Here is a 15210-nt window from a genome sequence, read left to right as displayed (position 1 = left end):
GGAGTTGCCTCAAAAGTACTTTCTGTCTTGGTAAATACGAAGTAAGAAGCAAATAGCAAATAGCTTTTTCTGACGACCTTTTTAAAATAGGAGAAGAGACAGTTTTAGCAGAAAAGCACATTGTAGAAGAAAGTGCACAGTAATAGAAAGTATGTTTTTGTTGACACTATGGAACTAGTTGTTTTTTAAAGCCTGCTCAGTTTTTGGATTTCTCAATAATATAAACCAATAAAATCCTTTGTTTAAACTACTAATATTTGGATCTTAAATTTGAGTGAGATGACCCAGATAATCGCGATGGTGTGATCACTCACCTAGAACCAGACATCCAGGAATGTGAAGTCAGGTGGGCCTTAGAAAGCATCACTATGAACAAAACTAGTGGAGGTGATGGAATTCCAGTTGAGCTATTTCAAATCCTGAAAGATGATGCTGTGAAAGTGCTGCACTCAATATGCCAGCAAATTTGGAAAACTCAGCAGTGGCCACAGGACTGGAAAAGGTCAGTTTTCCCTCCCATACCAAAGAAAGGCAATGACAAAGAATGTTCAAACTACTGCGCAATTGCACTCATCTCACATGCTAGTAAAGTAATGCTCAAAATTCTCCAAGCCAGGTTTCAGCAATATGTGAACCGTGAGCTTCCAGATGTTCAAGCTGGTTTTAGAAAAGGCAGAGGAACCAGAGATCAAATTGCCAATATCCGCTGGATCATCAAAAAGCAAGAGAATTCCAGAAAAACATATATTTCTGCTTTATTGACTATGCCAAAGCCTTTGACTGTGTGGATCTCAATAAACTGTGGAAAATTCTGAAAGTGATGGGAATACCAGACCAGCTGACCCACCTCTTGAGAAACCTGTATGTAGGTCAGGAAGCAACAGTCAGAACTGGACATGAAATAACAAACTGGTTCCAAATAGGAAAAGGAGTAGGTCAAGGCTGTATACTGTCACCCTGCTTATTTAACTTATATGAAGAGTACATTATGAGAAACACTGGGCTGGAAGAAGCACAAGCTGGAATCAAGATTGCCGGGAGAAACATCAGTAACCTCAGATATGCAGTAACCTCAGATATTCAGATATGCATCTGACAGATGCAGAGAGTGAAGAGGAACTAAAGAGCCTCTTAATGAAAGTGAAAGAAGAGAGTGAAAACGTTGGCTTACAGCTCAACATTCAGAAAACTAAGATCATGACATCAGGTCCCATCACTCCATGGGAAATAGATGGGGAAACAGTGGAAGCAGTGTCAGACTTTATCTTTTTGGGCTCCAAACTCACTGTAGATGGTGATTGCAGCCATGAAATTAAAAGCCACTTACTCCTTGGAAGGAAAGTTATGACCAACCTAGATAGCATATTAAAAAGCAGAGACATTACTTTGCCAACAAAGGTCCATCTAGTCAAGGCTATGGTTTCTCCAGTGGTTATGTATGGATGTGAGAGTTGGATGGTGAAGAAAGCTGAGTGCCGAAAAATTGATGTTTTTGAAGTGTGGTGTTGTAGAAGACTCTTGAGAGTCCCTTGGACTGCAAGGAGATCCAACCGGTGTATCCTAAAGGAGATCAGTCCTGGGTGTTCATTGGAAGGACTGATGTTGAAGCTGAAACTCCAATACTTTGGCCACCTCATGCGAAGAGTTGACTCATTGGAGAAGACCCTGATGCTGGGAGGGGTTGGGGGCAGGAGAAGGGGACGACAGAGGATGAGATGGCTGGATGGCATCACTGACTTGATGGACATGAGTTTGAGTAAACTCCAGGAGTTGGTGATGGACGGGGGGCCTGGCATGCTGCAATTCATGGGGTCGCAAAGAGTCGGACACAACTGAGCAACTGTACTGAACTGACTGAATAATTTCTAGGTCTCAGAAAACCAAGCAATCCCTTGAATTTTTCTAGCCCCACAGATGAGCAATTCTTAACACTATTTTCTCCATTTTTGCCTGGTTTTCCTGGTTCTGCATTATCTAGCAAGGTGCCTGACACATTTTAGTTGCATCATCAATATTATTAAACAAAAAAAATCTCTTCCTCTCTCAATAATATTTTCTGCATATTTCTGCATCTTTGAAAGTAGTACACTTGGAGGAGGCATCTGACTTTCAAGTTGTATTAATATGAAGTGGTCTTGGAGAAGACAAAAGAAAACAAAACTAATGATGAAACTAATAATGAAATGAGGGTGATTAAAGAAGAACCCAGTCAACTTCACCAAGACCAGGAAAGGTAGAACAATAGTGCTATGAAAACAGACACCACAACACATGCTTCCTTTTTACATGTATTCTATAGACACCCTCATTCCTACCATGATAAGATTTCATTCTTTGCATTTGAAATTAAAGTAGTTAGAAAAAAAAATTATATTTTTTTCCTAATCAAAATCAAGGAGTGTATCTGGATTTTTGGAACATGACTTAATCCTGACGATCCTGCCTGGTAGGGATCATTCATTCCATGATATGGGTGGGGAAGTGAAGAAGAGAGATTAACTCACCCAAGAGAGTAAGAGACAGAATTGAGACTGGAATTAAAAGTTACACTATTGCTTTATGTTAATTATTAAACTGTGATTAATTGATGGCTTCTCTGGGCTTGCCAGGCCTGGTTTTCTTGCTGATATAGTGTCATCTTAAATATAAATTATCTCTGGAAAAATCATAAAAAGATGGTAACACTGGTTTCCCCTCCAAGAGCATAAACTGTGTGACTGGGAGTGAGAAATGTTTATTTTCCACTGCCTAATGTTTTGTGCCTTTTGACATTTGAACCATATGCTTATTTTACTTTATCCAAAAATAGTAATAGATTTGGAAAAAAAATCACATCATGAAAATTGTCTGATAAAATGATAGGCTTGTTTCTGACGATTTGTAGATTCTCTCCAGCTCTAAAATTACTTTGTTGTGTTCTCCCAGTTTATGTTAGTTTTAGGGCATTAAAAGGTTTTTGGTGTTTCAGGCAGTTCAAAAATATGAATGCTCAAGTAGGTGTACTGAAAAGTTGTGCCATGTTTGACTGAATAGCCTCTTATAACATTCAATTGGGATCTCTGACCCTTGAATTTTATAAATGTGGAGCATATGAAACTGTCTGGTAAAAAGAGACAAGGTCAGCTCCAAACGTCCTGTCTCCATGCATGTTCTCCCAGTTTAGAGAAGAGACAGATTCCTATCCTGAATGTTCTCCAAACCACTGAAATTGCCAAAGTTCAATTCAGTCGCTCAGTCGTGTCCGACTCTTTGTGACCCCATGAATTATAGCACGCCAGGCCTCCCTGTCCAACGCAAACTCCCGGAGTTTACTCAAACTCATGCCCATCGAGTCAGTGATGCCATCCAGCCATCTCATCCTCTGTCACTACCTTCGCCTCCTGCCCTCAATCCCTCCCAGCATCAGGGTCTTCTCCAATGAGTCAACTCTTCGCATGAGGTGGCCAAAGTATTGGAGTTTCAGCTTCAGCATCAGTCCTTCTGAAATTGCTTAAAGAGATCTTTAAAAGGTTACTTATATTTTTGGCAGTATTAATTACTTTTTTTGTGTGAAAAATCAGATAAATTAAATTTTGGAAGGTAACCTTAAGATTCAGATTAGGGCAAATATCTGGAGAGTACAATAAAGCCCAAAGGGACCTGCCAGCATTTTCACTTGAAAGGATAACTTTGCTGTGATTAACACGAAACTATCTAAGGAGTGGCTTGAGCAGCAGTTAGGAATCTGACTATTAATCACCCTGGATATCTCCCATGGGTGAGGACAAGCTGAAGGCAAGCGTGTTTTGCACATTTTATTTCTCAGGAACACAGCAGGCACCTTGTAGAATCACTAGGATTGGCCCCACAACCAAAACAGCAAAGGGTAAAGAAGATTCATGAACAGAGGCGCTGGCAATTTGCCTTCATTCTCTAATGGCAAACCCTGCAGGAGACAGGAACATTTGGAGCTGACCTTGTCTCTTTTTACCAAAGACAGTTTCACATGCTTCACATTTATAAGATTTCAAGGGTTAGAGGTTAGAGGTCCCAATTGAATGTTATAAGAAGCTATTCGGTCAAACTTGTCACAACTTTTCAGTACACCTACTTGAGCATTCATATTTTTAAACGGCCTGAAACACCGAAAACCTTTTAATGCCCTGAAATTAACATAAATACGGGTCACACAGCTAAGTTCCACTCTTCTTAGCATTGAAGACAGTCACATGTAATTTTGCTGTTATAGGAAGCAAATCAGTTCTGCTAACTAAAGCCCACAGTATTTTGCACATTATTTTTCTGAATTCTATTTTAGTATTTGAAATGTTAAAAAAATTCTGCCCCAGCACTCTTTCTGGAGAAGTCTGTGTGTTGTCTTTGATCTCTGTTATTGGTTCACAAGTCACTCATGGCTAAGTTATAATGATAAAGGGGGGAGGCTATTTATGGACTTGTATTATTTTTTTTCTATTCATCATACTGAATTTCCCCTACTGATGCTTCAGAATTCTGCTGCAAATTACAACAAGCAAGGACATTAACAGCCTTTGCTAAGACCTCAGAGCTATAGGAAAAGATCCCTGCATAGGATCCTGGCTTAAAAGGTATTTCTGCCCTGTTGTGTAAGACATTATACTCAGAATCTTAATTTTTATAAGAGAAGAAGAGAAATGCCTTAACGGAAAAATCTGTTGCATACTTATAGCTGGCAATCCAACAAGCCTGGAGGAAATGCCAGAGTCAAGCCTCTGTTTCTCTTTGTCCACCCTGTAGACAACTGTCCCAAGTCAAACTAGGAAATCTGGGCACTGGTTTCACAAGGGCAGTGCTGAGTGGAAGGCATTGAATGAACCACTTGTGTTATTGTCAGATGTGAATCTGCTGATGTTGGTATAAGGCCTCACCTGGAGATGCTAACTGGCCAATCTAATAGATTTTCTTCCAAACGCTCATTCTTATCTGTCAAATATAGCATAACTTTTAGTTTATCTCCCTCTATTCCAATTTAACTATAGCTTGAGGGTGCTCATAAAGCTTCATCGATTCAGTTGTCTCATTTAGTTCACCACCACGAGAAACTTCTGCTCCCTACTGTAAACTCTAATCTACAACGTGGCATCTTCTCTACCTGTGGCCTGACTTCTATTCCCTGTGTAATTGTTTAATGGAAGAAGGTAAAATCCTTCGAGAAAAGTAGTTCACAACCTTCTCGGTCTCATCTGGATACCTTTGTTCTGTTCTGCTTGTTATAGTTTTATAAAAGTATTGAGACTTTCCTTAATAAAGCTAACTCAGAGCCTCTCTCATGAACTTTGCTGAACTCAAATCAGAAAACCAGAATATATAAAACCCATTAGTTCATGAAGACACATAAAAAAACCTTAACACTCTGTGGCTCAAGCACTATGTAATTCTGAAATACCTTCCTTAAATGCCTTCCTTAAAGGGATGTTATTATGATAAAGGAGAAAATGGGTATAATGTGTTCTTAGTTCTGGGAGCAAAAGCCCCATATAAGGGAGCTGTTATTATTTATTATTACTATCCAGATGCTGGGACTATATATTTCCCAAGGACAAAATAAAATGTAGGAAAGATATAAAAATTCCAGATTATTAACAAGCTCTAGGGAAACTAGCATATGGTGGGTATTCTTTGATAAATATGCTAAATACCTATTTATTTGATAAACTGACTAGTTGAATTAGAGATGCGTTTGAGTGCACTCACCAGAGTTCTGTGAGTTCCCTGGTACACTAAATGGAAAATTCTACAGAGAGGAGGTAGTTTCTTGCTAGTGTTTGGAATAGATTCCCTTCCCTTACTGTTGCTGGGAGCAATGACTAAGCAGAGAATCAGTGCTATTGGGGCTCTTTTATTCACTGTTAGTGGGAGTAAAACTTGGCATAACTCTTTAAGAAGGGAATTTGACAATACCTATTGAAATCACAAATTCATATCCCCTTTGACCCAGCAGTTCTACAACTAGGATTTTACCCTATGGATATACTTGCATTATACTATTGTTTATAACAGCAAAAATTAGAAACCACCCAAACGTTTGTTAATAAGAGAAGGACCACATAACTTATTGTACACACATTCTATGATATATTATGCAATTAAGAAAAAAAATAATGAGGGAGATTTGTATCTGCAGATAGGGATGGATGTTCAAGATATGCTTTTCAACAAGATGTAGAGCAATATGTGTGGTATGACTGCAGTTCTGTAAATAAGAAAAAGGAAATGTATGTAAGTTGGGATATACATAAAATATTTTTATATGTATATACACAACTATTAACTGTGGTTAATTTTGGGAAGAGAAACTTGGAGTACTGAGGGGGGAAACCATCTCCTTATTTCATACTTTTTAAAACCACATACACAGAATTTTAAAAACAGATTGTTTTTAAAGAAAGAAGAGATCCTCTTTGCATTCTCCTGCAGCCTGGAAGAAGGCAACTTGAGGACCGAGCGCTAGTAGGCAGGTCACAGTGTGGCATTTATCTCCTCGGTAGAAGCGCCCTGGGCATCTACACTGTCTGCAGCGGTCTCCAACCTTTTTGGCACCTGGGACCAGTTTAGTGGAAGACAATTTTTCCATGAACCGGGGCAAGGGGATAGTTTCAGGATGATTCAAGTGCATTACATTTATTGTGCACTTTACTTCTATTAATTTATCAGCTTCACCTCAGAGCAGCAGGCATTAGCTCCTGGGGTGGTGGGGTACCCCTCGCTATAGAGACCTCACTGTTACCTGAGTGACTTAATCAGAATCACCTGGCTTACATGGAAAATACCTGTGAAGCCAAACCTCATTCTCTAAGCCAGGGTGAGGGTGTAGAGATAAAATGGTATTTATTTTCCAGTTTCATCCCCTGTGATTTTGTTTAAAAAATCTATTTGTCTCAAATTCACCTCAGATATACCAGTGACTATGTAACCGATAGTCAAAATCTTCATTTTCATTGCTATAAATGTTTTAAAACCTGTAAATATTGCCTCTCCCTCATTCATAAAACCCCTGTTATTTTTATAGTTAATAATCTTGAGCCTGTGCATTTAAAGTAACATGCTTCCAACAAAAATATGAAAACCTAACACTCATTATTTCCCATGATAGCCTTTCTTATATGAAAGTCAGCATATAATACATATTTGACAAAAGTACTTACAAATATCCAATTGTGTACAAATGTACAATTATACAATTACAAAAATATTCAATTATGAAGGAATCTTATACTTCAGTGTGTTACAGTAAATGCATCATACAAAAACTATTTCAGGTTTCTCATTTTAAAGGAATTTTAAGCTAGTTGCTAAAAAAAAAAAAAAAGCACAGAATAGACATATTGTACACCCATTATGCAAGCATGTAAGTATGACTCATGGTTAGAAAATAAGTCATTTATGAGCATAGTCAGTTAGTCTTTATCATTATCTTAATCTTTATTTTAGGTTCTTACACAACATCCCAGAGGTAGGGAGGAGAAGAAATCCTCTAACTATTTCTCCCTTGAAGTGTGCTTTAATTGAAACAGGTCCTTTGACAAGGACTGAACCCAATACCCTTGCATATTTCATATACGGTTTCCTAGGGCAGTTTGGGGATGTGTGTGCAAAACCACTGTGATATAACTGAAGGAACAAAATGTTGCTCGGTTTTACCTTGATCCTTGCGGAATGGTTGTGAGACCTCGTGGTGCAGTTGATGTGTGGAATCATTCTCTTCCTTAGTAAATAATGTTGTATGACACTTGCCACTATGACTTCAATTTTTATGCTTTTAAAAATACATATAAAGAGCTTGATTTTCTTCAAGTTCTTCAAGTTCCTGGCAGATTTAGCAAACTATTATCATTTTATGAGGCTGAAGAGCAATAGTTCTCAACTACTCAATGTGTGGTTCCTGCATCAGCAGAATTAAATCATCTGGGAGCTTGTTAGAACTACTGGTTCTTGGACCTTGCCCCAGACCTACTGAGTCAGAAACCTTGAGTGTGAGGCCTAACGATGTGTATTTAGCAATCCCTAAAGCTAGAGAACAACATCTGTGTAGGAATTCCTACAGTGTGGGATCAAGTACTACAAAATATTTTGCTGTATCTATCTTTGGAAAAGGGCAGGTGATGTTGAATGACAGGAATGTGATACAATAATAAATTTTGTGAAATGTGTACTATCTACTTGAAATGCTTCTCCCAGCCTGTGAACAACTGGAAGTTGACTAAAATGAAAGAAAATGCTAATTCTTCATGCCACACCTTCCCGTTTAGGACTGTTATTTATAGTGATCATGAGCCGGTGCAGGGAGCCTAAACCAGCATAAGGCTGCGGGGGAGGGCTCTGACTCCTGACCTGCTTTCACTGCTTCTGTGGCTTTGTTGCCCTGAGACCTGCCTCTTGACTCAAAGAGCCAAGCTATTTATCTAACCATCCATCTACCTTCATGATTGGATGCCCTTTCCCATTCTGCATTTTCAAGCCTCAAAACAGGATCAATACATGGAAATTATTTATGACAACTAACTTATGCCACTTCAATATGACACATATATCAATATTTTTTAATCTTAACACCTATTGCTTTCATTTACTTAGATATGTTGGTCTCCCTTGAAGTGTAATCTCTGAAGAAGTCTATATCTTCTTATCTTCCTGTTCTCGGTGGCCTGATACAGCCTGCACATTCAGAAGTGGCTCACAAAGTAATTCTGGAAATAATAATAGTCATCCTTACTGAACAATTACCATCTGACAAGGCAAGTCAAACTTCAAAGACATTGCACAGAAAACCACATATACCACTACTTCTCTGTTTTAGAGATTTCTATAATTCTGTAATATTTTAAAATCATTTTAAAGTGCTGTTTTTCCTGCCATAGCAGTGCTAAAGCCCTTAAAAACAAGAATGTATTATACGCTGGTTCCAAGAAGTGGGGAAATTGGGGTAAACCACATCCTCCTCTCAATGGAACCAATGAAGACAGCAAATGATAGTATTTGAAAGGCAGGCGTGAAGGAGCCCAGGGTGCTGATGTGGATCTAGTCCTGTGAGGGTTTATCAGCAGTGAGTTGTTAAAAAACATGATAAATTCCCTGTATTTTCACATAGCCAAGTCAGACATTTCTTGGCTCCTTTGTGGGAAGGAGACACAAGAAAGCAAGAAAGGGATGCTCCAGGTTTCAGTTCTTAGAAGGGTTGCTGTTCCAAGATACCACAAACCGGATGACGTATCAAACCAAACATGATGCTCTTGCAGCTCTGGAGGCTAGGAATCTGAGATCAAGGTGTCAGAAGGGTCCGTTCCTTCTAGAGGCCCTGAGGGAGAAACTGTCTCTCTCTTATCTTCTGGTCCTTGGCTTGTAGTTACACCACTCCAGTCTTGCATATAGGTCTTTCCATTGCTTTGTGGGTGGAGGCATGAAGGGCAGTGGTGAGCTGAGGATGGCTTGGGAATACTGGGGTTCTGCTTCATAGACTCTTTCCCCCGACTTCACCCACCTAGGAGGATAAGGATAAGATGCATTATTTCCTCCTACTTTATAAAGTTCTAAACCATATTTGAAATAAACATGTATTTGAGTTTAATTAAAATGATTCTAAAACATATTTGCTATGAAGCACTACAGTCAAGAGTTTAATGATTTTTCTTAAATTTTTAACAGTCATCTCATTGGGAATTCCCTGGTAGTCCAGTGGTTAAGATTCTGTGCTTTCATTGAGAAGGACTCAGTTTCAATTCCTGGTTGGGGAACTAAGATCCTGCAAGCCACGAGGCATGGTCAAACATTTTTTTTTAAAAAAAAGGCATTTTATTATAGAGATTTTTGAACATACACAAAAGTTGAGAAAATTGAATAATGAACGTACAAAAACCCCTATGTTCTTTAATGGATTATCTGGCTCAGCCATTATCAGCATTTTGGTATCTTGCTTCACCTATTTCCTATTCTGGATTTTATTCCCCCTATAATATTTTTAAGCAAAATCTAGACATCCTATCATTTCACTTACAAAGAACTTCAGAAGGTATCTCTCACGAAGAATGTTAGTGGGCTTATGTAAAAGAAGGCCCTGTGTCCAATAAAATCTTACTCCTAAAATAAGATTCTCCCATGTAGATCAGTTTAGCTAGGCTATTTTTTCACACTTAGCACCTGATATCAACCATTCCCCTGACCCAACCCCACCTCTCTGAGGCTGTTTACTTAAATGGATCACTGTTTTAGTTATGTATTGTTTTGTAACCAATTACCCCCAAAACTTAGCAACTTGAAACAACAAATATTTATCATCTCAAGTTTCTCTGGGTCAGGAACTCATGAGCTTAATTTTAACTAGGTGATTCTGGCTAAGAGTTTCTCATAAGGTTGAAGTCAAGATGGCAGTGGGAGCTGCATTCATCTGAAGGTTTGACTGGAGCTGGAGGCTCTATTTCCAGGATGGCTCATCACATGACCATAGGCAGAAGGCCTTAGTTCCTTTAGCTGTTGGCAGAAGGCCACATGAAATTTTTCAGAGGGCTGCTTGAATATCCTCACGTAACGGTAGGTGACTTCCTTCAGAGTGAGTTGGGAGGAAACCATAGTGCCTTTTACGACCTAGTCTTGCTACTCAGACACTATCACTTCTACCACAATCTGTTTATTCACTATCTGTTTATTCCATCTAGTCACTAAGTCCAGCCTATACTCAAAAGAAGAAGAATTAAGTCTCATTACTTTAAAGAAGGAGTATCATAGAATATGTGGACATATTTTAAAATCACCATCAATGAGCAGGACATCAGACAAAAATGAAGAGGGAACTAAACTGTATTATAAGTCATTAATTAACAACTGACTTAGCCTCTAGGGAAGAAGATGTGGTAAGCTACACCTAAACACATTCTGAAATTTCCCTTTATTTTCCTTTTCTTGATTTCTGACTTCTTTTCTCCTTGCTGCTGCATCCCAAATAACCTAAAGAATTTTCTAGCTGTCCTACTGCAGTGTTCTACCCAGACAAGTCTTCCTCCTCAATTAGTCCACTATATTTATAAATTATTGTCTGGCCATTTGCTTCCCATTACATCTAGTTATAATTTCTATTTCCTAGTGCAAACTATAGCAGACCTAGACTTTTAAAATCCAATTACATTTTTAAAGGTAGGTGAAATGGATCTGTCAAATCATTTGACCATTAGAAAAATCAACATGTCAAAATTTATATTTTAACAAATAATAAAAATAAAACAGAAAAGGCAACAGATAAACCGAAGAATTATGAAATAGGAGAGCTGTGTTACTGCTAAGTCACTTTAGTCGTGTTCGACTCTGTGCGACCCCATCCCTGGGATTCTCCAGGCAAGAACACTGGAGTGGGTTGCCATTTCCTTCTCCAGTGCAGGAAAGTGAAAAGTGAAAGTAAAGTCGCTCAGTCATGTCTGACTCTTCGAGACCCCATGGACTGCAGCCTACCAGGCTCCTCTGTCCATGGGATTTTCCAGGCAAGAGTACTGGAGTGGGGTGCCATTGCCTTCTCTGGGGATAGCTGTAAGTACTCTTAAATATTTTCAAGTTTACGTCCATGGCTTTCTCTTCAGTGGATGAAATGAGGCCCATTTAAACATTTTGTTCTAAAAGTCACCCAGGTAGTTAGTGGGCACAAATTAGACTATCTCTCAAGTGTTTTTTTTTTTTTTTTTTGAGCTTCCAGTTTAATATTCTTTCCAATATATCACAGTTCATTTTGAGCTTCATTGATAGACATTTTAATGGATTATTTCAGAATTTTATTTTAGGTTTACTTAGAGGAAGTCAAGTTGCAAAGTGAATCTAGGTTCCATAATTCATGGTGTATTTAGTTCAGAAGGTAGAGTTAAGCATACATTTTGTTGTCCCAAGTAGGACTTCTTGGGAATAAAAGAAGGTGTTATTAGTAAATCGTGTTAGGTTGACAAATGTAAATTGGAATGTCTTTGGGTAAACTGTTATAAGTGGCAACCCATTAGTAGGTGTATGATGAATAGAGATGCTTCTGGGTTGTTCTTATATTGATACTATATTTATGTTTTCTAAGTATTTTTAATGCATATGTCAATTTGACTATAGCACGTAAAAACAAACAAACAAAAAAAAAATCCAAGAAAAGGGTTTTCTTTTCCATAATTGTTTTCCAGATAGTCCTATAGTTCCTTTAAAAACGGTAGGAAAGAGAAGTCCAAATTCCTGATTGAGAGTAATCAATCAATCAATTAATACAATAGATATGTATTATTCATTGTATACCAGGCATTATTTTAGAAGCCAGAAATATGATAATGAACAAAACATACAAAAACCCCTATGTTCTTAAGGCCTTTATTCTTATAATGAAACAAAAGTGATTTTATTGATCTATGCAAGATTCAGGTTTTGCATTGTTTCTTTCAGTGGTGATCCGTGTATTACTGAGACAACCCTGTTCTTAGGTCACATTCCTTGGAGACCCATATTCTCCAAATCAGTAGATTGAGATATAGTAAGGAATGCAATGGAAATCATGTCTCAGACAGTTTTTCCCTGTGGAAAGTATCTGAGCAATATGGGAGTTACTCCTATGACCTTGAGCTCTGTAGTCTGGTCGTATGATCCAGTTAGCTGATTTGCTACAACGCGGTAAACTCATTTGTCTAGCCTAAGGGAAATATTTTGCCAATTTTACAGTTGGATAGTTTCTTTAAAAAAAAAAAGCATTAGTAGTTATTTCAGCATAAATCTGTGTAGATTTCCAACTGAGCTAGAATTTCGCGAAAATGATAGAGTCCTACTAATTACGATGTTAAGTAAATCCTCCTCCTCTCTGTAAATAATGTAGGTGGTAATTTACTCTTCTGTAGATGTATAAATTAAGCCACCAGGAGGTTAACTAATTTGCTCAAGGTCACAGTATGTGGCAGGGTTGAAACTGAATCCAAAAACTTTGATTCCTAATTTTTAAAATCAGATGTTCTTTTTTCCCGTGTTTAGCTATATTTATGAATAAAAATCTCTATATAAATAATAGTCTATATATACAAATAATATCCTATTTATAGAAATAATTTCTCTATTTACCTACTATAATATCAATATGAATATAGTATTAACAACTAATAGTGTTGGGATTCATCTGGTAAGAACTTTTAAGTGATTTTTAAATTTTTTAAAATTTTATTTATTTATTTGGCTGCCCTGGCTCTTAGTTGTAGCATGTGGGTCTAGCTCCCTGACCAGGGATCAAACCTGGGCCCCCTGCACTGGGAGCTCAGAGTCTTAGCCACTGGACCACCAGGGAAGTCCCTTAAGTGATTATTTTATTCTAGTGATCTTCAAGAACAGAAAACCTCAGAGAGATGAGTGAGTTCAAAGTTAGAAAACATTTATATTTCCCCGCGTGTCCAGCTGTTTGGTGGTAGAGTATAGGAGGCAGGTTAGCTGAGCTCTCCTCACGATGCTTTATTCTCCTCCTAGGTTTGCACTAGGGAAGAGTGGGCTGTAAACAGCTTTCTGAGCTGTACAGAATGTCTGATAGTCACTTTCTGACATTTGACAAAATCCAGAATTTGGTGCACAGAATATACTTTTGTGGGAAAATACCATCCTTAAGCCAATTATGAAATAGAAAGCTCAGTGGTATGTTTACTTCTGCCATAATCACCATTATCATCTAAACATAGTTAAGCACCCACATACGTTTAGAAGTCTATAGTGTTAAAAATTAGCTTTTTAAATTGTAGACAGTATTACATATCAAACAAATATGCACTGACCTTTTCAAAGCCTAGTCCCAGAGAAAACATTTTGTAGAGTATAGGGGGAGTAGGAGGAAGGGAAGGAATAATTTTTTATTTAAAGTTAACTTCTGCACTATCTTTTTTCTCAATTATCTGCATTAATAATAATGAGGAACATTTTGTGACTTAAAAAATAGTCTCTGATGTTTATAGTGATAGATAAAAGGGAAGCAAAACAAAGATCCTCAAATGTTTCTCCAACTCTTGCTAGAGAATGATGATAGAACTTTTAAGAATCCCTGTGTACCCTAAAACAATGAATTAAAATAATTTTCCTGCAATTATTCATCCTAACACTTCTTATTTAATAAAAATACAAATAAGTTTAAGGATATCAATGGGTAAAGACTGCATATAAATCAGCTAAAAGAAAATCTGCAATGATTTTTTTTTTCATTTATTTTTATTAGTTGGAGGCTAATTACTTTACAACATTGCAGTGGTTTTTGTCATACATTGAAATGAATTAGCCATGGATTTACATGTATTCCCCATCCCGATCCCCCCTCCCACCTCCCTCTCCACCCGATCCCTCTGGGTCTTCCCAGTGCACCAGGCCCGAGCACTTGTCTCATGCATCCAACCTGCGCTGGTGATCTGTTTCACCCTAGATAATATACATGCTTTGATGCTGTTCTCTCGAAACATCCCACCCTCGCCTTCTCCCACAGAGTCCACAAGTCTGTTCTATACATCTGAGTCTCTTTTTCTGTTTTGCATATAGGGTTATCGTTACCATCTTTCTAAATTCCATATATGTGTTAGTATACTGTAGTGATCTTTATCTTTCTGGCTTACTTCACTCTGTATAATGGGCTCCAGTTTCATCCATCTCATTAGAACTGATTCAAATGAGTTCTTTTTAAGGGCTGAGTAATAGTCCATGGTGTATATGTACCACAGCTTCCTTATCCATTCGTCTGCTGATGGGCATCTAGGTGGCTTCCATGTCCTGGCTATTATAAACAGTGCTGCGATGAACATTGGGGTGCACGTGTCTCTTTCAGATCTGGTTTCCTTGGTGTGTATGCCCAGAAGTGGGATTGCTGGGTCATATGGCAGTTCTATTTCCAGTTTTTTAAGAAATCTCCACACTGTTTTCCATAGCGGCTGTACTAGTTTGCATTCCCACCAACAGTGTAAGAGGGTTCCCTTTTCTCCACACCCTCTCCAGCATTTATGCAATGATTCTTTTTTAAACCATAGCCCCAGAAAAGCAGCATACAGATCCAAAGTCTCAAACCAAACTAAAATATCCCAAACACCAAAATAACCAAAATGTTTTTATTTTATATATAAAGGATACATTTAGGGCTCATACTGCTCAATATATTTCTCCAAACATAAATTAATTGTTTGTCTGTAAATTTATTAGATCTTGAGGAGGGTCTGGTCATAAAATTGATTCATACTCACAAAT

Source organism: Odocoileus virginianus, chromosome 30, assembly GCF_023699985.2.
Source record: "Odocoileus virginianus isolate 20LAN1187 ecotype Illinois chromosome 30, Ovbor_1.2, whole genome shotgun sequence".
Classification (NCBI taxonomy): Eukaryota; Metazoa; Chordata; class Mammalia; order Artiodactyla; family Cervidae; genus Odocoileus; species Odocoileus virginianus.
The sequence above is the reverse complement of the archived record's forward strand: the minus strand, read 5'-3'. Positions refer to the sequence as shown.